Below are 27,508 nucleotides of genomic sequence, written 5' to 3'. Positions count from 1 at the left end.
CTCTAAATTTCCCTTGGGTCTGCTCATATCCTCAAGCCAAGGATGGTTTGCCCAACTTCACGTACGAAGAAACGGGGTCACCAACAGACTAAGAGATTTGCCCAAGGCTGGAAAACGTGGTAGATGTGGGATCAGAATGTGGATGTTCTGGCTCCTCACTCAGTGCTCTCAACCTTGGATCGGTGATCCTCAGCCGGGAGATGGGGGACACTGCAAACACCTCGAAGCTGTTTAATAGATCCAGATGCTCACACCCCACTCTATACTTTAGGAATGAGAATGTCCAGTCAATTCTTATGTGCAGCCAGGAACAAGAAACACCAAGATTTCGAGGGTTATTTGCTTCTTAAAAAAGGAGTTCCTGAAGATGCAAACGGTTTTCTGACTCCCCCTAAACAAGGAGGGAGGGTGAGGAGATTTGTGGATAAAGACGGCAGCTCATGAGACTGGTCCTCACATTCCTTTCTAAGGATACCTCCCCTCCCGCCTCCCAGGTCGTTCCGAGTCTATAGAAAGTTGGCTGGACATCTGTAGAGGCCCACGCCACCTCTTCATGTGAATCCCCAAACTCCTGCATTTCTCCCTCTATTAGCAGTCATCGGTCTGGCCTGTCCTTGCGTCTCTCAGGGCTGCTCCTCCTGCCCTGATGGAGTCTGAGCCACGTCTTCCTGGGCTTGGCTGGGACCTTGGTCTCATCAGCCCAACAGCCCCAGGGTCCAGCTCACAGCCTTCCTCTCGTGTGCAGCCTGCTCTGTACCTTGTCCCCACCCTCCTTACACAGCCGGCCTTGGCAACCACCACCTGGCACTCTTTTAGTTTTCTATGCACAAGAGTGGCCAGTTCCCTGACAAACCTGTGGGCTCCTCGATGGCAGGACCTATGTCATTGTAGTTCCCCCACAATGACCAGCATATAGGGGCCTCAATGAAAGATGGGCCCTTACCCAGGGCCACATTTGGGATGGGAAAGAAAATGATGGAGATTTGTATATGTTCATGTAGTGGGCAGAGAGTATCTGAGTCCCTCATTTTTGCCTCCTCTCAGCACACTGTTGGGTACCAAATCTTGTTTCCCAGGTCGCAGCATGGAGAGGAGGGAACACATGATTTGGGGTCAGATTATTTATTTACTAACTGCTACTTAACCTCTTGCTGCTCAGTTTTCTCTTCTAGAAAATGGATATAATTGTGTCGATCCTGCCTTTACCAGGGTGGTAATGAAGATTGCTTAAAGATGATACATGGAGACATTTTTGTAAACTATAAGAACCCCAAACATTGGTTGCTGCCTTTGCTATCCTCTTCCTAGGTTCGAGGTCAGCCTTCCTTCAGAAGCCCCTAGACAGCCCCCTCAATCACCCCTGTAACCCCTGCATGAGCTAAGTGGGTTGGAGTTCCATTGCCACCAGGCCCACTAAGAGCAGAAGGACAGTCAGCACCACGGACAGCACCAGACAGCCATTCATTTCTGCTGCTTCTCTCTGCCAGAGCTCTGTGGGCAGGGCTCACTGATACCCCCGTCCAATAATAAGAACACCAGATAACATCCGTTGAATGAGTTCTATGTGCCAGGCACTGTGCCAAGTCTCTTAATGCATCATCTGGGTTAACAAACCTATCAGACTGCCTGCTGGATAAGGTCAAGGGCCTTTGGCATCCTTTCCCACCTCTTTCTAGACCCCTTCTTGTTTTGCAGAAGCTGGAAAGCTGAAAACTACATTTACAATGCTCCCTTGCAGCTGGGGTTCTGAACACAGATCAGGTTCCATCAATCTTTTGCACTGGAGATGGATTTATAAGCAGAAGGGAAGAGGCGGCCACCTCCTGCTGCTGGGGCCGTGTTCTGCCAACAGGCCATGCTGCGGAGGGGAGGGAGTTATCTGCAACAGATCAATGTCCGATCAATGTCCAGCCTTTGGCTCCTGGGGAGGGGAGGCGAGAGGAAACTGCGGTGCCGACTGCAGAGGCTCCCTGGTCCTGGCTGGTAGAGGGAAGATGTGAATTCCTGGCTCCAGCAGTCCCAGTCTGCCTGTGGCTGAGGAGCAGGTTGTCTTTGGGTCAGTTCTGCTCTTTTGGAAGACTCAGGTTCTAACCCTTCTGGTGATTTTATGAGCATGTGGTTCTCTGGTTTAAATTCTGTTTGCTTAGAGGTCCTAGGGTGGTTTTTGCTTCCTGCACAAACAACAGGCTTATTATCATTACCCCATCTTGGCCCCAGAGAATCTCGGGCACAGAGATGTTAAGTGACTTCGCCCAGCTCAGGCAGCCCGTGAGGAGTAGAACCTGAGCCCAGGACGTCCAGCTCTCTAGCCCCCTCCTAATCACTCTGCTACATGCCAACTGCAAGGGAGAGAACCCCGATCCCAGCAAAGAGGAATAAAACCCTCGGGCTAAATACAGAAGCTAAATAAAGAAAAGAAAAAGCTGATAGGGAATTCTGAGAATGAACTCCAGGCCCAAGTGGGCACAGCCTGTCACGAACCCTCAGAAGAAGCAGGAAGTTTCTACCATGGTACAGGGGAGAGGGGGTGGTTAAGAATCTGACTGCAGCAGCTCGGGTGGCTGCAGAAGTGCGGGTTTGATCCCTGGCCCAAGAACTTCCACATGCCACGGGTGCAGCCATAAATGTTTTTTGGTTTTTTTTTTGCGCTTTTTAGGGCCGCACTGCAGCATATGGAGGTTCCCAGGCTAGGGGTCATTGGAGCTACAGCTGCCGGCCTACATCAGAGCCATAGCAACGCCAGATCCAAATCGAGTCTTCGGCCTACACCACAGCTCATGACAACACTGGATCCTTAACCCACCGAGCAAGGCCAGAGATTGAACCTGAAACCTCATGGTTCCTAGTTGGATTCGTTTCCACTGAGCCATGACTGGAACTCCACAGCCATAAAATTAAAAAAGAAACTGAGAAGAAGGGGAAGGGCCAGGCACCACACAGGTGCCTTTGTATCGTTATCCCACTCAGCATCACTCATGTCTCACAAGCTACGAGGTAGCTGCCTGAAAGGTAGGTACCACTACCCCATTTTATAGGTGGAGAAACTGAGGCTCAAAGAGGTCAAGTAACAGACCTAAAGTCACACAGCTGGAGAGAGACAGAGGTAGGATTGGAACCTATGGGTCTGGTTCCACTACTTATGTGGGCATGATGAGGGAGAGGGCAGCTCTGCCTGCTCCGGGAGGGCTGTCCTTCTGGATAGAGGAAGATAGGCTCTCCTCCCACATCTGTACTCCATCCATCCTGGCGACTCGTCACCAATGGGGAGGAAAGGCTGAGGGGGCGGGGGACAGAGGGAGCCGGAGCACAGCAGGTGGAATGGTAGCCATTTGGACCCAGCTGGAGGCTGAGCGTGCTGGCCTTGCCCTCACCCCTCTTACCTCTGGGGCCCCACAGAAGGCCCTCTCCTGACCCTGCAGGCCCTGAACCCCTACCGGGGCCCATGCCTTCTTGCTTCTGGCCTCCTTGTTGGCTACGCAGCCATAAGAAGGTCCAAATGGGGCTGGAGGCAGCAATGGGGATGTCATGGACACCAGGCCCCTGGGAGCTGAGCAGTGACAGGGGGACACCGGGAGATGGAGAGGCCACTCCCTACTTGTGCTGAAAAGGCAAAGCAGGAAGTAAAAGCAGCAGGATGTAAGGATGTTAAACTAGATGATTTCAATTCTAAAAGGCAAGGGAGAGAAAGAATGAAAAACCAAATTTATACTTGAAAAAAAAAAAAGACCAGTTATTTCTGGATAGTGGGACTATATTCTTTCACTGGTCTTTAAAAGCATTTTTTTCTGAATTTTTAAAAGCTATTGAATATGAACGTGTATTATTATTTATAATGAGAAAAAATCACATTTGAAAAGGGAGGCCTGTTATTTCTAGGCCTATGTGTGATCAGCTTCCCTTTATCCTTCTGTACTCGTGCTCCTCCTTCCCTACTCAGTGCCTTCATTTTGACCAGCTCCCACTCAAGCTTGTCAGTGGGGCAGAGGGTGGAGGTACAGGGGCCGAGCCCTTGGAGTGACATGCGGCCCAGTGGTTCCTGTGGGGCTGCCTGCTCAGAAACAAGATTCAAGGCCTGAATCTGAGGCCCCCTCCTCCTTCCGCCCCCCACCCCCAGGACCTGGCTGGCCAGGTGCAAGAAGGTGAAGGTTTGACCTTGGACCCTGTGGGCCAAGGGGGCCACGAGGCCCCTGGGGGCCAGCCTGGAAGCCAGAGGCACCCACCCTCCCCAGATCCATAACTCCTCCTGGCAACTGAGGTCCCCTGCTGACTGCAACGTCAAGGCCCAGGGGCGGTAATCAGGGAGGGGGACCCAGTGGCTCCCCAGCACATCTCTCCCTTGAGCAAGTGGGGGCCAGCCTGCCCTGTCACCCTGCTCCCCACTCTTCCTCCCCGCCCCCAATCAGTCAGCGGATGGCAACCACTGAGACCCCTATGGCACATTTGGAGGGGGCCTAAAGCTAGACTCCTATGCGGAAAAGAACAAATGGGAAATAGAAGCATCCCGGGCAGGGCTTGGCTTCTGGACGGTCTCCCGGGGGCCTGATGGAGGCCCTGGGGCACACTTTCTTCCAGGTTAAGAAGTGTTTACATCCTCATCCCACTTGACCCCCCGCAGCCCTGTGGAGGCAGGAATGACGACTATCTTCATCTTACCAATGAGATGGCTGGGGCCCAGAAAGGGTGAGGAACCTGCCCAGGGTCACACAGCCGGCAGCTGTAAGCCAGGTGCAGGTGCAGGTGGAGGTCTGAAGCCAAGGCCTGAGCTTCTGCATAGCTCACTGCTCCTCTGACACCTGGGCGCTTGACTCCTGGCCTGCTCCAGCGGGAGGTCCCATGACCCCAGGAGCGCCCCCTAGTCTTACCACCCCCCTCTCCCTCCATGGTGGCCCATCTCTGCTTCCTCCATTCCTTTCCTTTGTGGAAAGGCCTCGTGAGCCTCCCCACAAAAGGATGCTCCACTGTTCGGCCACTCAACTCCTCTTCCTCCAGGCAGCCTGCTCTGGCACCAGAGTCTCAGTAAGGGGATCTCACCTTCCCTTCAACTCTTACAGCTCTCACTTCTCCTGTCCTCAGTTCTCCAAGCATAGCAGGTGCTAAGGAGAATGAGATGTCTCTCCCTGAACCAACCTCATTCTAGAAGAGATGAAAAAAGGCCTTGGCCAAGAGGGAGCTAGGTACCCAGCGCGTCAGGAGGGCTACTCCAGGGGCGGGACTCACTGCAAGGGACACTGAGCCCAATCTGGTGCATTCAGGAACCTGTCCAGAACCAGGTGAGGTGAGCTGTCCTGCAGGTCGTGATGGAATCTGCTGGAAGGGCTCTCTGTAGCTCTCCTTAGCGTGGCCCACAGGCCTGCCTGTGGCTCTAGCTTCATCTCACCCAACTCTCTTCTCACTTCCATCTGCTGGCCCCTCTGTTTGTCCCTAAATGCCTGGACCACAGGGCCTTTGCCCATGCTAGTCCTTCTACCTGGAAGGCGCCCCCTTCCCATAACTCATTCTCTCTCCCATTAGTTAATCTCAGCTCAATTTTTGCCTCCTTAGGGAAAAACTCCAGACCAGGTCAAGCCCCCACATTTCATGCCTCAAGCATCCTGGGAGAGAGCTCTAGCGTAGCATTTAGGTGTGGGTCCCGAGGCAGAGCTACACTCCTTGGGTCCAAATCCTGCCCCTGCTATTTACCAGAGCGCCATGTCTTTGGGTGAGTGTCCTAACCTCCCTGTGCCTCAGTTTCCTTCACTGTAAAATGAGGATGTTAAGAGCATCTATTGGGTCCTTACTGGATGAATGTGAGGATTACATGAACCGATGCACATGAAACGGAGCAGTGCCAAGCCCACAGCCATGGCTCAATGCATTATTTTTCTTGTGAACACCCAGTATCTTTGGTGTGTATTAACAGGATGACACAGCAAATGGCTGACTCTCCCAGTGGATGGAAAGCCTCTTGAGGACAGAGCCCAGGGCTTTTTTCTCTATTTTCTCTGCTGTGCTGGGCACGGCTTAGTGCTTTACAAATATTTGTTGGAAGAAAAGAATGATTGGCAGTGGGGCTAGGGTGGGTCCCATGTGGCCCCCATGATCTCAAATCCAGAGTGGTTGGGCTGGAGAGACTCTTAAGAGCCTCTAACCTTAAGCTCCTCCTTCCTCCGATGAGCAAGGGTTGCTGCTGGCTGACCTTGCCCTTGCCTCCAATCTCACAGGGCTGGGCAGCTGCTGCCCCATTCCATCTCTCCCTGGGCTCTGCTCATTCCGTGGATTGAGGGCATGGTAAAATCTTAGGCTGATGCATCCATTTCTGTCTGATTTAGAAAAAAAAAAAAATGTGGCACATCTTTTATCTGAGTGCTGTGGGAAAAATACATTCCCACAACCTGGTGAAGCTGCAGGCTTCTGTTGGACCTGAGTTATTGCGGTAATTCCCGTCTCCATGGTTACAAGTCCAGACTCAGCCTTCAGCTAGCAAAGACCAGGCAAACGGCTCCACAGCCGCAGAGCCCCCACCTCCAGGCTAAGATGCTGGCGGCAGGGTCGTTTTCTCTGCAGCCTCTTCCCTGATGGATTCCTCTGCAGGAGTCCCAAGGGGACTGCAAGAGGAGGGCTGGGGAGAGGCAGCCACAGCAGAGGCCCCTGTCCACCCCAGAGTCAGTCCAGCTACAGCTGGGATGAAGGTACCGGCAGCAGGAGCAAACAAGTGGGATGCTATTGGGGTGTCATCTCACCCCAGCTCTGCCTGCTGCCAACTGGGCTCTGGTGGACAGTGCCACATGCTGGGGGAGGCACAGAAACCCAGGGCTCTGCAGCCAGGAGACCAACCAGCCCAGGCAGACCAACCAGCTGTTGATGATTCGTTGATGGGCAGACAGAGCCAGCCTTAACTGAACACCTGCTTTTTGCGGGGCACTGAACTAGGATGTGGGGAAGAAAGAGAAATAGCAGACGGATCTGCCCTCAGTGAGCTCACAGTCCGGTGAGAGCAACTCATCAGGACAGAGCAACAGGGGCTCTGTCCAGGGAAGAGAGCGAGATGCAGACGGGAGTCTGCCTCCTGTGCTCCTGCCTGGGTCTGGATCATCTCTGGAAGGAGACTCAAGACATTCTTGACAGTGGTTGCTCCCTGCCCCCCTCCCCCCTCCACAGGGAGGAGAATGAGGTGGAGGCTGAGGCAGGGTGAGGAAGACTTACTTTTCACAATACTCTCCTTTTCACCTTTTGGATTTTGTACTATGTACATGTTTAACCAAACCAAACCCCAAAGAGCAAAACTGAGATGAAAAGCACCACGTGACAGGTGCTACAATAGGATGTGACAATGTGTGCTGGGCCCAGGAGGAGGAACAGGCAAATCTGACATCAAGGGACTCAGGCGTCTCATCTGCAAGGGGTTGTGTGGGTCTGTGTGGGTCTGTCTCTGTACTGTGGGTTTGGGAGGTGTGGACCTGCTGGGTTGAACTGCGTCCCTCCAAAGTTCATGTCCACCTGGAACCACAGAACACCACCTTATCTGCGTAACTCTGGGTGGTAAAGGGTGTTAACTGGACTTACTGTGGTGGTCGTTTTGCAATACACACAACGATTGAATCATTCCCGCGTACATTTGAAACGAATCTGTTATCAGTGATATTTGGATTTAAACAAAGAATACAACCTTATTTAAAAGTAGGGTCTCTGCGGATATAATTAGTCCCAGCAAAGTCACACCAGATTAAGGTGGGCCCCAACTTCAGTGACTGGAGTCCCGGCAATGAGGCTGTGTGGAGACACAGGGGACAAAACCATGTGAAGACAGACACAGCGACAAGGACCGCCCAGGGTTGCCAGCAACCACCACGGGAAGCTGGGAGAGGCAAGGAGGGTTCTTCCCTACAGCCTGCAGAGGGAGCATGGCCCTGCCAACAGCCTGATTTCAGACTTAACAGCCTCTGGAACCACGAGGGAATAAATGCCTGTTAAGTCACCCAGTTTGTGGTAATTTGTCAGCTGCCCTAGGAAAGGAATATGAGGTCTGTGCATTTGTGTTTGTGTGTATCAGTGGGTTTGGAATGCGTGTCTATATATGGTTGGGGGGTATCTGGGTATGCTTGGGAATGTGTTTGTGATGATAATTTGAATTTGGGGTGCTTGTGTGTGTTTGGGGGCGCAGGCATGTTATGTGCTCACGTACGTGCCGCTGAGTTGGATACGTGTGTGTATTTATGTGTGTATGTATCGGTGAGTTTTCCAGCATTTGTGTGATCTCTAGGACCTATTTCAGCCCTAATATTCCAGGAGTCTGCCCTGGGGCCCCTGCTGCAGGGGTGGCCTTGAGAGGATGCTGGCCAGGGGCAGTGGAGAGGGACTAGCATCAAGGCCAGGTTGGAGCAGCATGCCCTCTGGTCCAGGACCACCTGCAAGGAGAGTGTGCTCACTGCACCTGCCTTGTAGGCAAAAGGGTTTCAAGGTAAGGAGCATGAGTCGAGCAAGGGCCATACCCCGGGGGCCCAGCCTGACAACCTTCTTGGAAGCCTTCACCAGAGCAGAGACCCGTGAGAGAGAGAGACCCCCTCCCATGAATCAGTTACTTGGAAATATCAGAGCAGCAATTCTCAAACTTTGGTGCATCGGTATCACCTGGAGGGCCTGTTACACCCCAGATGGCTGGGCCCACCCAGAGTTTCCGATGCACCAGGGCTGGGGTGGAGCCTGAGAAGTTGCGTCTCAAATAAGCGCCGGGGTGATGCTCACACTGCTGGACCTGGGACTGCATTTTGAGAGTCATTGAGGTAGAGAGTACAACAGGATTTAGGGTTCCTCTTCCCCCTTCCCCAGGCCTTGCAGTGGGCATCCAGGTCTTTCAGGACAGGCCTTGGAAAAGTCAGGCCCGCAGGCTCAGTCCTAGTCTAATAGTCTGTCTTTTACAGTCACCCACCTGTCACTCACGAAATCAATTATTCAGCAAAATAATGGGCTGGGCTTTGTTCACTTATAGTCTAGGCACAAGATTCTAGTGGGTACGCAGACCTCCAAAGAAACCACAAGGGTCTGCCTAAGTGGACTCTGAAGGCCTGCTGAAGGAGTGCTGGGAGCACCGAGGAGGAGGCCTCGACTAAGCCCTGGGCAATCCAGAGAGGCTGCCTGGTGGAGGTGTCAGCCATGGCTGCTCTTAAGGGATGGACAGCAGTAGTCACGTTAATTGAAGGCTTATTGCCAGACACTGTGCTAAGGCTTTGCAAGCCCGAGCTCTGGCAGTCCTCACAATAATCCCAAGACAGGAACTACTGTGGCCGAAGGGAGATTTGAGCCCAGTCCGCTTTCCAGCAGCCACGTTCCCAGCTTTGAGCATCCTGGGAGTCTCAACCTGAAAAGGAGAGGCCGTGTGAGGGCCAGGAGGGGATATTCCAGGAGGAAGGTCTGCAGGGGGAGAGGGAGGTGGGCAGAGACCGCCTTCGGGCTTCCCCCCAGTTGGAAATGCACTACTTCTTGGGGAAGCAGATCTGGGGACACCAGGGTTGGCAGCCTCAGGGCAGGAGCTGGAGAGAAGGGTGCTGAGCGCAGCTGCCCCAGTGATGGGAGCGAGCCAGATGGCAGAGGCTGCGGGCCTGGCTCACACGGCTTCACCTGGCCTGGGGCCAGAGAGGGGATGCAGGGGCCTGAGAATCACAGTGAGATGGGGATTGGGGATGCTCTGTTTACAGGGTTGTCTGTGAGGAAGGTTAGCCCTGAAGAGAGGCTGCGGGGTGAGTGGCCAGCACCACCTCCATGACTTAGGGTGGCCCCCAGGCAGTCTGTGTGTGGCTCTAGGGGTCCCTGGCTTCCTCAAGTAGAGCCCAAGCCCCCAGGCCAGGGGCCAGCCTCATGACAACCTCGCTCCTAGCCTTTGGTTCGAGGGGTAAGGAAAGCCACTCTGAGCCATGCTCCACGAGTACTCTAATACGACCTGAATTCAGAGGATGGAACTGAGGAAATGAGCTCCAGCTGCAGCAAGAGATATTGTAGTTAGACACAAGGAAGCACTGGTCTGGGAGGCTCAAGGGAGTAGTAGCTATTTCTGGGGAAGACGAGAGATTTAACTTTGTGTTTTTGACCATCTGCCTGTCTGGAAAAAATACCATGGAGAGTTCTCGCTCCCCTTCCTTCAGCAGCTTCTCCAGCAAATCTCACCTACGTTTTAGTTCCCTCTCTCCTTTCCTGATGGCCTCTCACTTCGACCTTCTTTGACTCAGTGGACAAAGTGTCACTCCAGCTGGTCTCAGTGTTGCTCGGGGCCTTTGAGCTTGGGCACACTCGATGCAGCCAATATGCCCTGAGCCCTACACCTGCTCGAGGTGAAAGAACTCCAGAGTCTGCTGTCAGGTGAGAGCTCATACAGTTAAACCAGTGCCTACACCCAAGGCAGAGTAAAGGCTATGCATTGAGAAAGGAACAAGCCAAGGTGATAGGGCTGGTGAGAGATGACAGCCTCAGGGGCCAGCAAAGGTTTCAGAGAGGGCTGAATGGGGTTTCCAGGCTGGCAGGAACCAGTGGGGGCTGGGGTAGTTCAGGCAGAGGAGACAAATGAGAGAAGAAGGGAAGCATAGAATGGAATACGCCAGCAATGGCAGGTAGACTGGCTCTGTTCAGATGATAAGGCAGGTTGGGCACCATGAAGTTCTGAATCTCAGGCTGAATGATTTGCACTTAACTTGCAGGCAGCAGGCAGCTATTGAAGATTTTGCGGGAAGAGGGTGACATGATCTGGGCTGAGACTAGACGGGCTTCTTGATTTTGCTCCTAGCCCAGGATCTCCTGGAAGGCCCTGCTTCTGAGCCTGCAGACTTCTCGGGCGTTCTCAAGGAGAGCAGACAACTGGTATCTCAAAGGCCATCTGTTTGGAGAGGCCTATCCTGACGACCTTATTTAAAAACTCAGCTTCCCTGCTCTCTTGAGCCCCTTTGCCTTCTTTGCTTTTCTGCCGTATTTATCACCTCCTAACATGCTTCATCCATGGATTACGCCCTTTAGCATCTGCGCCTCCGCATTGGTATGAAAGCCCTGTGAGGGCAGGATCCACGTCTGCTTTATCTGCGGCTGAATATTCCAGTGCCTGGCATAGCGCCTGAGTCCTGACACATTCATTCATGTGTGGGATGAATCAAGAGAAAACCCCCACCCCGCATGAGCCGGCACGGTCTGCTCGGTTTCCTGCCCATCACATCGCTCCTGGCTTCCTGGGCTCGGCAGTGCCCGAGTGGCAAAACCTCTGAGCCAATCAGACCGAGTTCTGCTTCTTCCTGCTGCACCTCTCACCCTTTGCCAGGAGTCTGCGAAGAGTTGGACCGTTCCCCCCACCCCCATCCTCCGCCAAAAACACCACCATTTCCCTTCGTCTTGGGATAGAGGCCGGGCGAGGAAATTTTCAGTTAAGGGAAGCAAGAGGCTGGCGGGACTGAGGTAGCCCCACCCAACTGCCCGAAAGAACAACTTTGATGAATTCACAGCAATAAAGGTAATTGAGGGGTGCCCACCACTGAAGGCACTGTATAGGGGCTCTGGGCATTTTGTTCCATGTTGGCCCCCCCGTGACCCTTACGAGATGGGCATTATCCTCCCACTTTACAGATGGAAAAACAGAGGCTCAGGGAAGCTACGTGATATGGCCCAGTTCTTCCTGCCGGGTGAGGAGGCCCGTTTTGAACACGGGTCGGTCCTACTCCAACCCAATGCTCACTCCTCCATGGCACTGGGTCCCTTGTGTCAGAGAAGCAGCTGAGAGGGAGGGAGCAGGGCCTGTGGAGTGTCCTGTCCAAGGGGCCCAATCATGGGTGGTCTCTGCGGGTCTCGGGCTTCTGACCTGAGCTATGGGAGCTGAGGTTTGGGCCTCTTCCCAGTGATGAATGAGGACAATGATGTCATGTCTGCCACCCGGCCTAAGCTCATAGAGTGTGTGAGTTATGACTGCGGGCACTGCCTCTCTGGCCTGCGGCCAGGCGTCCTCTCCTCCCTTTGATACACACCATGGGAGCCGCAGTCCAAAACAGGGCTCCCTGCCTTTGCAGCCCCAGCAGATACAAGGGCAACCAACCTATCCCTGGGCAGATCTGGCAGCACTGAACACCGAGGGTTGCTTGAGGCCAGGCCACGGAGGGGGAGGCAGAAGAGTCTGGATCAAACCCCCAGATATGAGGTCCCAGCCTAGAACTCAGTTCACCCGCCTTGAGGGTGGAACCCCTCTCTCAGCCCACATTGCTAATTCCTTATTACGTGCAAGAAAAAGACAGAGTTTCTGCCTTGGAGGCCCTTAAAGGATAGAATAGAGTCACTACACAGGCAAAGGGGAGCCATGGATGACTCTAGAGCAGGGGAGTGAGATGCCGGCGCGGTGCTTTAGGGAGGTGCGTCAGGCAGGGAAGTGTGGTGGGGGGAGAAACTGGCTTTTGCAATGATCCGAGCTAACGTGTCTTAACACCTACTGAGGCTAGAGCTGGTTTCAAGTGCTTTACATATTAAGTTTGATCACCACCATAACCCGACGGTATGCTGTTATTCCTAGTTTACAGGTGCGAAGACTGACGTACAGAGAAGTTACAAGGCGAGGAGGTTATCAAGCTGGGAAGTGAAGCCACCTGGTTCCAAAGCCTGCCTTCTTTACCATTATTCGATGCTGCCTCTTGCAGTGATCTGGGCTCAGGGAGCAAGGGACCAACAAGGGCTGGGCAGGGGGCATGGCTGGAGGGAAGGAAGAAACGTGGCCTGCAGTTTAGACTTGACCTCAAGGGCTTTCATGAGGCCGGACCAGGAAGATATAAGGGAGATGTGACCATCCAGCACTTTGATCTGCACAGAAAAGAACTCTATCTAGGATCAGTTTTATTGATGACAGCAAAATGTTCTCGGCCAAGAGCCCACACGCAACAACTTCTTCTTTCATGGAAAAGAGATGTCGGAGACTCTCAAACCGAGAAATCTTATCACAGGTATCGTCTCCCTCAACTACCCCATCCTTGCTTGGTTTGATTTATTAACTTAGTTACTTCAATAGGGTGAGAAAGCCTCACTCGGATGCCAGCCTGACTTGAAGACCTTCTAGCTTTGGAGGCCTGATCACCACTGGCGTCCCTTTCACAAAGCGGGATGCTTCTGGGAGGGCGAAGATGGGAGGAAAGAGAAGGAGCGGGGCGGAGGCTGGCTGAGCCGGGCCGTGGGGAGGGGGCGGCGGAACCCAGGAAGGGCTGCCCGAGACCCAGGGGCTTCCTGGACTGTTCTGACACAATTACACTCGATTCCTCTGAGACGTTCAGCTACAACATTTTAAATGACATGACTGATACAAGTAACACTTGAGAAGTTAAAAGAAATTGAGGTTGGATTATATCACAGAGTCCTTCCAACTGCAATAGTCTATGAAGATACCATCTGTCTTCATCTTTTCCCAAGGAAAAAAGCCATCAAGAGGCCGGGAACTCTCAGCAGAGCCGTGTCTGGCTTGGTTTGGGCCTGTCCCCGAACTAGGGTTAGCTGGGCAAGAACCATTTGGGACCCAGCTAGCAGCTCAGCCTGGTGGCATCCTAACCAATGGCCCCTTTCCCAGGTCTCGGGAACCAGGGTCACTTGGGACAGGGTCCTTTGCAGGGGGATCTGGGCCCTTCCTGGCCTCCTCTGTTAGGTTGGGGGCTTAGGAGGGCTTAGCTCAATCATTGACTAGAGAGCCGTGGGCTGTGGGCTTTCGGAAGGAGCTGGAGGGAGGATGGCAAGAGCACCTACCTGGAGCAGCCGGTGAGGTCTGGGACTCAGGCAGATGCGCTGTCACTGGCCCTCCCTTCTCTTAATCAGTCCTCAGGTGATTTCAAGTGTCCCGGCTGTGTCCCTGCTTAATTCCTGACCACAACAGTGGCTCCTCCAAAGCTCTGTGGCACAGGGACAAAGAAGCACTCTCAGTAAGGGCAGGCATGGAGCCCACTCCCCTAGCCTCCCTGCGGCTCCTCCCCCAGCCCAAGCAGGCCAGGCCCCTCCCAGGTCCAACATGCTCAACAGCATCTTCCACAAGGCCTGCCTCAAGGGAGCTCTGATAGGGTGAGGGGCATGCTGGACGCAGCCATGATCCCCAGTCTGCCCCCCACTGCCATGTCCAGCTGCCCAGCTCTGGGGTGGGTGAGCCAAGGAGCCATCCTTCATCTCAGCTGAGCAGAGACCCGAAGGGAGGGGGACCATGGAGGGAACACTGCACCTGGAATCCCAGCTATTCTCCCCTGGGGAGCTGGAGCACCCCACTTTCCCTCAATGGAGTAAGGGCTTCGGCCTAGATACACAGACACTGCCTATAGGGCTGAGCTGGGGGGTGGGGGGATGGTTAGAGGGGCCCAGAGCCATCAGGTGACTTCTACTAAGACTTCAGAATCATCTTGGGGGAAATTCCTTTGTGGCGCAATGAGTTAAGAATCTAGCATTGTCACCAGAGCGGCTCGGGTTGCTGTGATGGCACAGGTTCGATTCCTGCCCTGGGAACTTTCATATCCCATGACCACGGGGTAGGGAAGGGTCTTGCTAATTTGCAAGTTAAGGGGCCCTATACTAGCCCATTGAATCAGGATCTCCAGGAAGGTGCCTGGGAACGTGTAATTTAAAGATTCCCCACGTGGATACACATGAACTAAGATTCCCTGGACTAAGTTGCTGGGAAAGGGTCTGCAAGTCCAAGGATGAAGCTTTGATCATATGCATGAGGGGTCATCAGTCCCCCTTGTAAAAGCAGCCTCACAGGGGCCCAGTCTCTGCAGCAGACTAGCCAGGGGCCCCGCTTGGAACCTGCCTGGGTCTCGTTTTCCTCCTAAGCAAACTGCAGATCAGAGACGATTTCTCGGGCCCTTAGAGGTTATAAAATTATGACTGTAAGAAGAGGCGAACCCATTGAGAACTGAATTTTAAAAGGAAACTCAAGGAGATGTTTTAAGCAGTGTTCTCCCTGTATAATTGGTTTCTTTTTAAATTTAACTTTTGAATTATGAAAGTAACATACAGGAGGAAAAAAAAAATCAAACCATTCCAAGTAATAGAGAATGAAAAGTCTTTCTGTTATCTCAGACCTCTGTTCCATCCACTCTCGGACATGAACAGTTCAAGATTCCTATTTGTTTTCTGCAAGAATTTTCCCATAAATATTGACAAATATGTAGCTATGCCTGTATCTTTATTTTAAACCCAACCAGGAATATAGTCCTGGTCCTCTTTGTTGCTTTCTTTCTTTCTTTTTTTTTTCAAAAATCATGGCTTTTTTTTTTTTTTTTTTTTTTTTGTCATTTTTTAGGTCCGCACCCGTGGCATCTGGAGGTTCTCAGGTTAGGAGTCGCATTGGAGCAGCAGCTGCCGGCCTACCCCACAGCCACAGCAACGAGGGATCCAAGTGGCATCTGCGACCTACACCACAGCTCATGGCAGCACCGGATCCTTAACCCACTGAGCAAGGGCAAGGATCAAACCTGTGTCCTCATGGATTCTAGTCAGGTTCGTTAACCACGGAGCCACGATGCGAACTCCAATATCTTTGTTTCTTAGTTAATATACATCACCCATCTGAACACACCAAGCAACAGATCCTTCATTTCCGTAACAGCTCACAATGCCCCACTGAAGGAGGCACTATGATTTACGTGAATCTAGCCTTGTTGCTGAATGGTTAGGTTGATTCTACGTTTTTGCTGCACCAAACTGCAATGAACGCCTTTGATTACACCTTTTTGGCACGTGGGATAAAATAGCTAAGGGTAAGCGGTGGAAAGTTAGCTGGATCTAAAATTCTACAGATATTGCCAAACTGTTCTCAGAAGGTGAGCCAGTCTGCACTGCCCAGCCGTGCGTGCAGGACGGCCTGTTGCTGTTCCAGCCTGGACAACACTGTAAGTTATCAAAGCCTTAAACTTTGCCAATAGGAGAGTGGAAGATGGCATCTTGTTTCCACGTGTAATTCTTTAAATATCTGAAAGGGTAGGCACTGTTTTCATGGTTACTGACTGGCCTTTGCCTTTTTTTTTTTTTTTTTTTTCCTGTGATCTATATTCTTTCTAATTCATCTTACTGATTTTTAAGAGGTTTTGTTAAATGAATGCCATTAACGTTTTGTCACATGTATTGCAAATCATCATTTGTCTCTTGTTTTCTTTGTTTATGGCATCTCTTGCTTACAGAAATTTCAGATTTTTCTGTAGTCAACAAAGTTATTTCCTACTAGAGAATCCTAAAAATTATTTGCCCGTGTTTCCCACTAGCATTATGAGGTTTTTTTTTTTCTTTTTAATTTTCTTACTAGAATTTATCTTGGTGTTAGGATGGTGGTAGTCCCGGCTTTATTTCTTTTCCCAAGAAGCTAGATAGCTATCTCAAAGTCATGTTTGAATAATCACTTTCTTCCCTCCTCCTGCCCTCTCTCCTCTAGATCTAAAATCTCAACTTTACTTTGTATCAGGATGGCTAACAAAGAGCATGACCTCTGAGTCAAGTGCTGGTTCAAATTCCACTTTCATTGGATCTAGGAGAAGTTACCTAACCTTCCTGTGCCTCAGTTGCTGTGTCTCAAAATGGGGTGAACCAAACTATGTAGGGTAAAATATAGGGAAACAAAGCATCATAGAAATTATCAGGCAATTCATTAAGAAAAACATATTATTTCTGGATTTTAGGGTATTTGTGGTACTTGTTAGCTTTCTAACACATTATTTGATATGACTCCATTTCTCATTCTAATTAAATAAGTGTTTCTAACTTAGAAAAAATGGGAACAACAGCAGCTCCATCTGCATGGGGTTATCGTGAGAATTAAATAGGTTGTTTCAGGAAAAGGATGTAGAAAGATGAAACTATGTGCTATCTACCAGAGACTCACCTTAGCTGTAAAGACACACATAGGCTGCAAATGAAAGGATGGTTAAAGATACTCTATGCAAACAATAACCAAAAAGACCAGGGGTGGCCATATTTATATCAGGTAAAATAGACTAGGTCAAAAACTGCCACAAGAGACAGAGGAGGATATTATATAATGATACAAAGTCAATTCCTCAGGAAAAAAATAAAAATTATAAATATATATGCACCTAACAACAAAGCACCCAAATATATGAAGCAAATGTTGACAAAATGGTAGGGAGAAATAGTAACACAATAATAGTAGATTTCAATAAGCCTCTTTCAATAATAGGTAGAACAACCAGACTGAAGAACAATAAGGAAACAGAGGACTTAGATATAGTCAACACTATAGACCAACTGGACCCAAAACACATATACAGAACACTCCGTCCATAATGCACATTCTTCTCAAGTGTACACAGATTATTCTCCAGGATAGAGCATGTGTGAGGCTACAGGTGAGAGCTGTAGGACAATGCCTGGCAGTTGGGAATTACTCTATGATTGCTATTATCACCATCACATAGTAAATGTGCTTGGGTCTTTGTCTAGGTGTAATTTTTTGTTTCATTGATCTGCGAGCCAGTTCCACCACTTGACACATATCTATAGTTATGTGTGAGGCTCTGTTCTAAGTGCTGGGAACCAGGAGTGAGCAGTAGTCATAAGGGCTGTTATTGCCCCTTCTGGTTAGACTCACTTTAGTTATTTTTAGCACTTTTACTGATATTATATTTCCTTCCATTTTCAAAGAGGCTAAAGTTTATATACAGAAAAGCTATACATTTTTGTTCTTAACATTTATTAGCAGTGATCTTAGGATATTCCTTTATTATATCTACTAATTTTTCAGGGGATCTCTGGTGATTTTTTTTTTTCTCCAGATGGCCAATCTTATCTACAATTTAAATCGATAAACTGGCCCCCTTTCATAACTCGTATTTTCAAAATGTGTATTGGCTTGTGCTTCTAGAAAAGTATCAAAGAATGAAGGTAATGGTGGCCACTTTTTCCTTCTATGTATCTCGCATATACACATATATTCACAGCTGCATAAAACGTTAAGCAATAGCCATCTATTTCCTACTAAATAAGTTAAAATCAGGAACATGAATTCTACCATTTTAGATAGCTATTTCATCTCTTTTGAGCTATTACTTTTTTAAATTATATCAACAGTTCTCCTAATGTTGAATCTGTATCTCTAGATTATAGCCCCACTTGCTTGGGGTATATTCATTTAAAAAAATTTTTTTTCTGCTTTTTTAGGCCTGTACTTGCAGCATATGGAGGTTCCCAGGCCCGCAGTAGAATCAGAGCTGCAGCTGGCGGCCTACGCCGCAGCCACAGCAACGTGGGATCCGAGCCGCGTCTGCGACCTATGCCGCAGCTCATAGTAATGCCAGATCCTTAACCCACTGAGCAAGGCTGGGGATCGAACGCGCATCTCCACGGATACTAGTTGGATTCGTTTCTGCTGCGCCACAATGTGAACTCTGGTATACTCATTTTTTTAAACATAAATCCTATGATTCTATTTGTTTCTGTTAATTTATGAATTTTGCACCAACATTCACATATGAAATTTTTAGTAACACTTTTTTTGTGTGTCGTTTTTGTCAGTGTTGTGCTGGCTTCATAGAGCACCTGGGAATATTTCCTTCTTCATAATCTGGCACAGGTGGTGCAGTTTAAATTACACTGGAATTATCTCTCTTTTGAAGATTTGATAGAAATCAAGAGCTGTTTAAACATGTGTTTTTGGAGTGGTATTTTATGAAAACTCAGTTTCCTTCATGATTACTGATCTGTTGGGGGTTTTCTAGTTCTCCTGGGGTCAAACTGATGATGAATATTTTCTCAGAAAACTATCAGTGTCAGCTGGTTTTCAACTGGATTTGCATGTGGTCGAGCACAATATCCATAAAGAATTTTATTTTCTCCGAATCAGTGGCTATTTCTCCATGTTAATATTTAATTTTATGTATTTGGCTCATTGCTCTCCCAACCCCCTTAGATGATCTGGACTTTAAAAACCATCAAATGACACATGATTTTTTTCCCCCAGGAGCCTATTTACTAGAGACACAGCCCAGAAAGAGAGGCGCTGGAATCAAGGACAGCTTAAGAAAGGCAGCAGGGGGAGGGTAGTTGGACACAATTTTAAAAGTGCAAGGAGCCTGCCCACATACTCCCTGCGCTGGACGTGGGAGGTGCATCTCCTTTTCCCAACTCTCCCCCACCCCGTGAAACTCACCAACTCCCACCTTCCTTCAACACCCACCCGCCACCTCCCCTTGGAACCTTTTCTGATTTCCCTGGGAAAAGTCAACGCCTTTCCTCTGACATCCCAGACTATGTTTTTTGGGGAAACATTTTAGACACAAAAAAGTTAAAAGCATAGAACCAATGGAATGAACACATGTTAACACATGATCTGTCATTTTTGCTTCAGATCTTTTTTGTTAAAAGAAGTGTTATTGACAAATTAGAAGTCCTTCTTCTCCCCTTTCAGTCTCAGCCCCTTATCTCTCCCTCTCCAAAGACCAGCACAAGCGCAAACTTGGTGGATATCGTGACACGGCACCATGTTTCTACCCATAAAGCACAGGTAATATCGTTTTGTGATTCTTACTTAAATTAAATGTTCACTAATGAAATGTACTGTTGTACACTGTACTATTGTACTATTCTGCAGTTTTTTCGCAATATTGTTTTTGAAATTTTTTCAGAATACAGAATGTGTGCATACATATTTATCAGCTTTCTTGAGATATAATTTACAGACCATAAAATTCCCCAAATATTTATCTTATAACTGCTGCAAAACATTACATTTTTATTGTCTACGCCACTATTGTGGGAGATTGAGGTCAAGACCTCTTTTTTTTTTTTTTTTTTTTTTTGGTCTTTTTGTCTTTTCTAGGGCCGCTGCTGCAGCATATGGAGGTTTCCAGGCTAGGGGTCGAACTGGAGCTATAGCTGCCAGCCTATACCACAGCCATGGCAACAAAGGATCCAAGCCGTGTCTGTGACCAACACCACAGCTCACGGCAACGCTGGATCCTTAACCCACGGAGCAAGGCCAGGGATCGAACCCGCAACCTCATGGTTCCTAGTCAGATTCGTTAACCGCTGAGCCACGACGGGAACTCCAAGACCTCTTTTTCGTGTTTCAAACACTGCCGCCCTGGATATCCTAGGAACTGTCTCCTTAGGAACATGTACGTGTGAGTTTCACATACAGCCAGATGTGAAACTGCTGGTCATAAACTATGTCCATTTTCAGCTTTAACTGCCATTGTCCAAGTGTCCCCAGTGCTTTGCACTTTCGTCACTGAAGCCCTTCTGCAGCTGCCGTCATCCTCCATTGACTTGCCTAGCTGCCCCTTCCCCATGAATCCCCAGAGGGCATGGGTGTGACCGGCACTCAATGAACACTTGATAAATGAAAGGATGAACTCACTGTCTAGCAGAAGAGACAGACTCAAATGGGACAAGTGCATTAAAGGCTAGGAGGCAACCTCTGGCTGGGATCCAGGGAAGGCTTCACAGAGGAGGTGGCATTCAGGTCACAGTTTGAAGGACAGGGAGCTCTGAATATAGGATGGGGGTGAGGACAAGAACTGGGCTGGGAGGAGGAAGTGGGTCAGACAGGTCAGGGCACATTTGATTTGTCAGAGTTAACAGTTCTTAGCTGAGCTGAGGGTGAGGGTGTGTGCATTTTGTAAAAAACTTCAAGGTGATTCGATACGTCCCCTGTTTCCACGCAGGGAGGGCCTCTGAGCGGGAGCAGGGTGTGGGGGAAGGGTGACGGAAGCAGGAGAGCAGACTGGAAAAGACACTTGGGGCTCAAGCCAAGATGAAAACCTTCAGTGACAGGCTCTGGGGAGTCAGTGAGAAGGGACCAGGTCATCCTGGGCTCAAGGATGATTCATAAGCAGGCAGGTAGCTGGGATACTCGGCCCCGGGCCTAAGGCCTAGGACAGAGAGCCCGCTCCTCCAACCTCTTTCCTTCTTCTATGGGTTTCCTTTCCAGACCCATAGGAGAGAGAGCTCCGCCTGCTCCTTCACTTTGCAGCTCCGTGAGCCCTGCCCAAGGGCTTGCACATGGCATCCTGTTCCCTCCGACCCCCACGCTCCACACAGGTGCCTGGACCAGGGCTCCAAGGTGCCCCCTGCACGAAGCGTGGAGCCAGGGCCCGGCCACCTGGCATCTCCTCCTCCTGCCTGGGCTCAGTCATCCTGAACACGCCTTCACTGGGTCCCAGGGGGTGGGGTGGGGGTGGGGGTGGGGTGGGAATCCTAGCTTTCCATTTTCCCTGCTGTCCTTCCGCAGAACCCAGTTCTGGGCACCCTGCCCAGAGTGGAGGAGAAGGGGAAAACTCACAACCTTCACTTCCAAGTCCTTTTGTCTTAAGCAGCTTCAGCAAAACCGCCAGCAGCGGCAATTGCGGGTGCGCTAGATGTACGGGCTGTGTCGCCAGGGAGGAGGACCCCTCCGCTGGAGTCAGACCGGCCCTGGGCCAGCTTGAGCTCTGCCACTTTTGTGCATGTGTATGGAGGAGGAGCGGGCTCTCTGTCCTAGGCTATTAAAACCTCTCTGAGCCCCAGCTTTCTCATCTATCAAGTGGGCTACTCACACCTGCTCTGCCCCTCTCCTGGGCGTGCAAAGGATTAAAAAGTAATGACAAGGAATGTGAGGTCCCTGAGTAGGACCAGAATCGCAGGCCAGGGACACTGGGACACTGTTCAGGCTTTTGTTCTTCTGGTGCCTGAGATGGTCTCCCCAAAGCCTGGCCTAGTTCGCAGGCCTGGGCACCCTAGATCCCAGCCCCCGAAGGCTCCCTGACCCTGTAACAGCGGTTTGCAGATTGACGGCACCCAGCGCCTGGCCACCCCCACGCTGGCCCTGAGAAGACATCCTTCTCCACCAGGTCCTCAGGGATCTGAGGCTCTTTTCAAGGGGACAGCTCGGCTCCAACATGACCTGGATCCGCCAACCCTGTTGATCAGCTGCTGCCACCAAAATGGGGCCAGTCAGCCCAGAGACCCCAAGTCAGCTGGCCCCTGAGCTGGTAAAGGGGTGAACAAATGGAAAGAAGGGGGCTCCCAGGCATACCCCAGACACCCTTCCACTTCCTCCCATTCATCCTCCGAACGGCCCGATGCCGTTCGTGTTGTGAAGGGAAGACTCACAGAGGTGAGGCGAGCGGGTGAGGAAGCCGATGGAAACCCAGCTCCCAAGTGCCCGCAGGCAGCAGGTCTGGTGTGCATCCTCCATGGTCCCAAGCCCTCCCTCAAGCACAGCTGGCCTCCACATCAAAAACCCAACACACAGCCATAGCCCTGGCCAAGCAGCCATAGGGCCACCTTGCTCATCCGTATCTCCACAGACCTCAGATGCCTTGCTCTTTGGCCAGGACTCCGTGGCCTGAGGCCCATGTCCCTCTGGCTGGGCACAATTCTGAGAAGACTCAGCCAGAGGAAGGAGGAGGCTCGGGTCTCCAGGGTGAGGCTACTCAGTGATGGGGGAGAGGGGCAGGGGTGCAGGCGGGGCTTCTGGCTGGAAGCCGGCCTGGCCTCTCTGCCTCTGATCCTCTGGGCCCACCAGAGGCCCCTCAGCCGCCCCAGCCCAGCTCTTCCGATGCCACCGTCAAGGTGCTCATGCACAATGGCAGGTGGAAGGTGGGGTGAGCAGAAGGCGGGAGCCCAGGACACAGGGATCTTGGTTTTCTAAGTGGGTCCAGGCTTCGAGTCCCTCTTGGAGCATCACTCATCACAGGATGAGGCAAGAGGGAACAGCCGCTCTCCTTTCTCCCTGCCCCTGCACGTTTCAGTAGCAGCCCATTCATGCTGGGAAGGAGCACAGTGGCTTGGGTATGGTACACACCCTGCCCTAGAAACACAGGACGCAGAGTTCTGGCCACTAGTCCTCTTCTAAAGAGCTACCCTCGGTTGGCCCAGAGCAATCCAGACAGATCTAGAAAAAAGACACAGCACACCTCATGGGCTGCTCACATTCTCATTTCAGTTAACCTGCTTTGCACCAGCCACCTCCTGGGCAAGAAGGAAGGGCCCTATGTACAACCCCCAGCTCACCTGCACTGACGTTCAAGTGAGCTGCAAAAAACCGCTGCTCTACTGGAGCAGGAAGAGGAGGGAACGCTGCCCCCCGTGCCTCAGGCAAAACAGTGCACAGAGAACTGCTGATCTCACCTAAGCTGAGTGCTTTCCCTGAGCACCGGCATTACAGCCTCCCCAGGGTGAGCCTGCCCACGCCCCCACGGTGCCCATGACTCCCGCAGCCTGGACACTCAGTGCAAAGAGTCCATTATCTCTGGGCTCTTCCATCAGCTGCTTCCCAGGAAGAACCAGAGTAGAGAGTCCATGGAATTCAAGAGTCAGTGGGGAGGATGCAGGCCTGCAGGCAGGGCCACTGTGCTGCCAGTCACCATCATCTTATGGTGTGGAAATCCTGTGAAATGTCCCCACCAGTCAAAGATGGGGAAAGGAAGTCCTCAAGGACCAAAACACAACAAGAACTGGGCTGGGGAGGGATGCCTTCCAAACCTCGAAGGGTGCCCTGGACCAGCCATGGGCTGGGGGCGGGGGGGGGGAGAGGGCACCCTTTGTACAGGGAATAGCCACGTCTCCCCCATCGGAGCCGGAAGCAGATGGCTTCAATCTAGACCAGAGGCTCCAGGAATAACACTTCCCATCTGCAATAAACACCTGACTGTTTCCAAGGCCCTCCCACCCATCTGGGGCAGGTGTTTGCATGCCCAGCTGTCAGGTAGGGAAACTGAGGGCAGAGTGCCAGCCAATAGGGGCTCTGCTCCAGAACCAGGTACTATGTTCTGTGAGTGGTTCTCCTCCCACAACCTGAGGGCCTCTCCAAGGCCTGACTCTGCCTCTGCCAGCCAGGAGGCACCGCCACCAGCTTCCCGAGATCATGGGGCAGGGGTCTTCCTCCCGAAGAAGGGCTAGACGGGCCCCTTGGAGGAACACATGACGGGCCCTCCTCCTCTCTGCATTGTACTGTGACCCCCACGGGCAGCTAGTTCTGATCCGTTTTACTGTGAACCCCATCCCCTCCCATAGCTCACTGCAGGGATTACTGGTGGTCAGGATGCAGCCCAAGGCACGCCATGGAGTCACCAGGGGTCAGTTTCAGGGGCTCTGTGCTCAGAGGCTGTGTCTGAAAAGCATCAACTCACGCACCAGGCACATGGTGACTCTTTTGCGCAGAATCAGGGGCTGGGCAGGACCTCCCCTCCGGGGGTGCTGTCGGAAAGATAACTGGAGTCCCTCTGCCTGTGGGCCCCCTCAGTGGCTGTGATCACAGCTGTTGGCACCAGCACAGGAGGAACAGCTGCTCTTGGTTCTGAGAGGCCTCTAGAAATTGTGTCTCCCCTCTGGGTGCATGATGGGAAGGTAACAAAGTGACTGGTTCCCTGCTTCCAGTTGCTTCTTTCCCAAGTAACTTGAAACATTATCTTTAAAAAGGAGAAGATGCTGGAACTGTCCCCTACCACTGACACCCCTCCCCATCAGAAGGCACTCACAGCCTCACTTCACCAGGGAAGGAGGCTGGAGGTGGAAAGGCAGAGGGAGGAGGGGGCCTCGTTCAGTCTGCCCTGCAGGGGGCCAGGCAGTCAGGACACCTGGGTGCAGGTAAGAGACCTGGGCCATTGGCCACACCCTCGGGGCCTCAGCTTCCTCACCTGCACAAGGATGCTGGCTGGCTCCAGCTCTAAAATAAAAGATAGCCTCTGCCTGCCTCAGTTTCCCTCCAGAGAAAGGCTTCTGTGCCAGGGAGGAGGAGGACAAGGTGAATTCAGGGCAAGTCACCTTCCAAGGATGACAGCTCCTATGTGGTTCATTTCTCCCAGGGGCAGGAGCTGCGAAGAGGCAAGGTTAAGGAGCTACACCACAGGGGTGATGCTGAGGGAAGGGTTAGGTAGGGTTGGGCCCCCCCACCTCATCTCCAGAGAGACCTGGGCACTTAAAGGAGAAAGTCCATCTCCTTGCTCCCTGTGCCTCCCACAGCAGCCTGGGAACTTCCACTTGGTTGTCATTAAGGCTGGTGCTCAAGACTGAAGCCCGGAATGGGCTGCCCCCTCAGCCTTCCTCTCCCTGAAGCCAACTCTTATTTTCTTCCTGAGCCCACAAGGATAGCAGGGGCCGGATGTTCCTCTGCTCAGATGAGCGTTTTTCATGAGTAATTTGCTCCTGTCCCCAGACAGTTGTGATCCCTGCAACGTTCACATCCGTGACATCGGCCAGCCTCCGCAGAGGGTGTACCCCCCTTCATTCTCTGGAGCCAGGAAAGGGACACCGGGGTTGGGGGGGGGGCGTTCCGCCCCACTTCAGACCACAGGTCTAGAGAGCAAACTCAGCCCCTGCCCCTCCAGAGAGCATCCAGTCAAGGCAGTGCCTGGGAGGCCAGTTGTTCAGGACCTGGTAAGTGACCTTGGTGAAGCCACAGGCGCCCCCCCCCCCCGACCCCGGGCCTCAGTTTCCCCAAGTCCACCATCCAAATCCAAAGTTTCTCTCTCAAGGCCAAGGTGAGGATGGAGGCGAGAACCTTTCTTTGAAAGCATGTGGGAAAGGTGACATATTTTGCCCCCGGGAGCTCAGAAGTCCAGCCCACTCGGCACAGAATGAGACCCCCACGAGCAGCCGCGCGGCGGTGACGCTGCCATAACTCAGAACCGCCGAGAAGATTGCGGGGGAGAGCGCATCCCTCCCAGGCCAGCCCCGGGGGGTCGGAGGCCCAGCCCCAGGGAATCCCTGTGTGGGGTGGTCCGGAGAGGCAACCAACAGGCAGGCGCGGGGGACCCCAGGCAAGCCTTGTGCCCACCCTCCCCCGACCCAGTGAAGACGGTCGACGAAGCCACGGCCCTTCCTGGTGGGCGGCTGATTCCACCTTCCCTGGGTCCAGCTGGCGGCGAGCCGGCGGCGGCGTGGCACGGGAGTGTGGCGCAGTCTCCCCCGCCCCCATCCCTCCCAGTCCTCGGTCCCGGAAAGCGTAGAGCAAGCAGTCCTGCCCCACCCCCTCCCTGTCCAGGACCCGGATTCTGCGCCCCTTCTTCCAGCCGGATCGGTCCGGGCTTATACCACCCGCGTGCTCACCACGTCCGCGCCCTCGGCGCCATGGCCCCAGCAAGGCAAGGTACTCAGGCCGCCGGGATGCGGTGACAGGCAACACGCTCCCTACCTGGGAGGAGACTGCCAGCCGGTCCTCCTCCTCTCTGGCCGGGCGAAACCAGCCCCACCTGGCAAGGGACTGTCCGCAAATTCCCTTCTGCATCACAGCGGGAGCGGCATCCCGGCTCCTCCCCGGCAGAAGCCAACCTTGGCCCCGCCCCAACGCGGCTTGACCCACCGGGGAACCCAGGCTGGATTTTCATATGCAAAGGCCCAGGCTCCGCCTCAGAGACCTTGTAGCTACCAGGAACCATCTACAAATTACCATCCCTTGCTGCAGACACTCCAGCATCCTCCGAAGCTCTGGGTCCCGGCAGCGGTCTTGCTGCTCCCTACCCACCCTGCAGTCCTCACCCCGACTTCATGCTCTCCCTTGAGGCAAACCCTCCTTCACCCCTCTCCAACCCTGCCAGCCAAAGCAAGAAAAGACACACAACCGCACTAAGGTAGCAGAGCTCAGCCCTGCCCGGGGACCACCAGCTCCAAGCACTGGTATCCGGCTCCACCTCCTTCATCCCCAGCCAAGGGAAGGAAGATCGACAAATTGGCCGCAGCCCTGGCCTGGAGGCCCGAGAGTGTGGGCTGTGTCATTTCCAGTTTGCCATGGGTCCAGTCCTTCAGGTATCCAGTTTCACTGAAGCCCTGGCTACTCTGCTGGAGACACTAGTTTTGCCACTGGAGGCAGGTGCCAGTGTTTGAACCCCTAAAGATCAGTATGTACAGGAAGGGACAGTAGCGAACAACCACTCTCCTCTCCTCCCAGGAAGGCGCCTGGGCACATTTATTTAATAGACATTATCCAGTAATTGCATTACCATAGCTAAGGGGAGAGGTACACTGCTGACCAGTCTTTTTTTTTTTTTTTTTTTTTTTTGTCTTTTTGTCTTTTCTAGGGCCACTCCTGTGGCATATGGAGGTTCCCAGGCTAGGGGGCCAGCCTACGCCAGAGCCACAGCAATGCAGGATCTGAGCCGCATCTGCAACCTACACCACAGCTCATGGCAACGCCGGATCGTTAACCCACTGAGCAAGGCCAGGGATCGAACCCACAACCTCATGGTTCTTATTCGATTTGTTAACCACTGAGCCATGATAGGAACTCCTGACCAGTCTTTGAAAGAGGCTCTTTTTCAACAGTTGTATAACGGTAAGATATTGACAGAGTTGTTAGCGATGTGCTAAGAAGGCCGTAGGGGAAGCAGGGTGAATATAAGGTCAAGAGACCCTGGGGGCCGGGGAGGGTCAGAGTGTAGCTTTCATGGGTTGATGCCCCATAACCAGCAGCACAGAGCTCTCTCCAGGCTGGCACACGCTGGTCATGTCTCTTTCTGCCCTGCCCCTGCCCTCTACCCCCTCACCCCTAATTCTTCTGACCCAGCTCTGCCAGGAAAACCGGAAGTGAGCCACCAGCCATTCTGCCAAGATGTGTCCATTTCTTCAC

General features: G+C 52.0%; 1 protein-coding gene across 2 annotated transcripts in view; it reads right to left on the bottom strand.

Annotated features, from left to right (window-relative positions):
• The window catches only part of TMEM63C (transmembrane protein 63C), a 71,569-nt gene extending 44,649 nt beyond the window's left edge, over positions 1 to 26,920 (bottom strand). Inside the window, exons 1-2 of one of the 2 annotated variants that reach the window (XM_021099548.1) lie at positions 25,993 to 26,920; positions 13,717 to 13,859 (exon numbers count right to left, since the gene is read on the bottom strand). The gene's annotated coding sequence lies outside the window, so the exon portion shown is untranslated. The remainder of the gene's footprint in view (positions 1 to 13,716; positions 13,860 to 25,992) is intronic. The other variant, XM_021099547.1, reaches the window with a different exon arrangement.

Source organism: Sus scrofa, chromosome 7 (assembly GCF_000003025.6).
Source record: "Sus scrofa isolate TJ Tabasco breed Duroc chromosome 7, Sscrofa11.1, whole genome shotgun sequence".
Taxonomy (NCBI): Eukaryota; Metazoa; Chordata; class Mammalia; order Artiodactyla; family Suidae; genus Sus; species Sus scrofa.
This window is presented reverse-complemented; position numbering and strand designations above follow the sequence as displayed.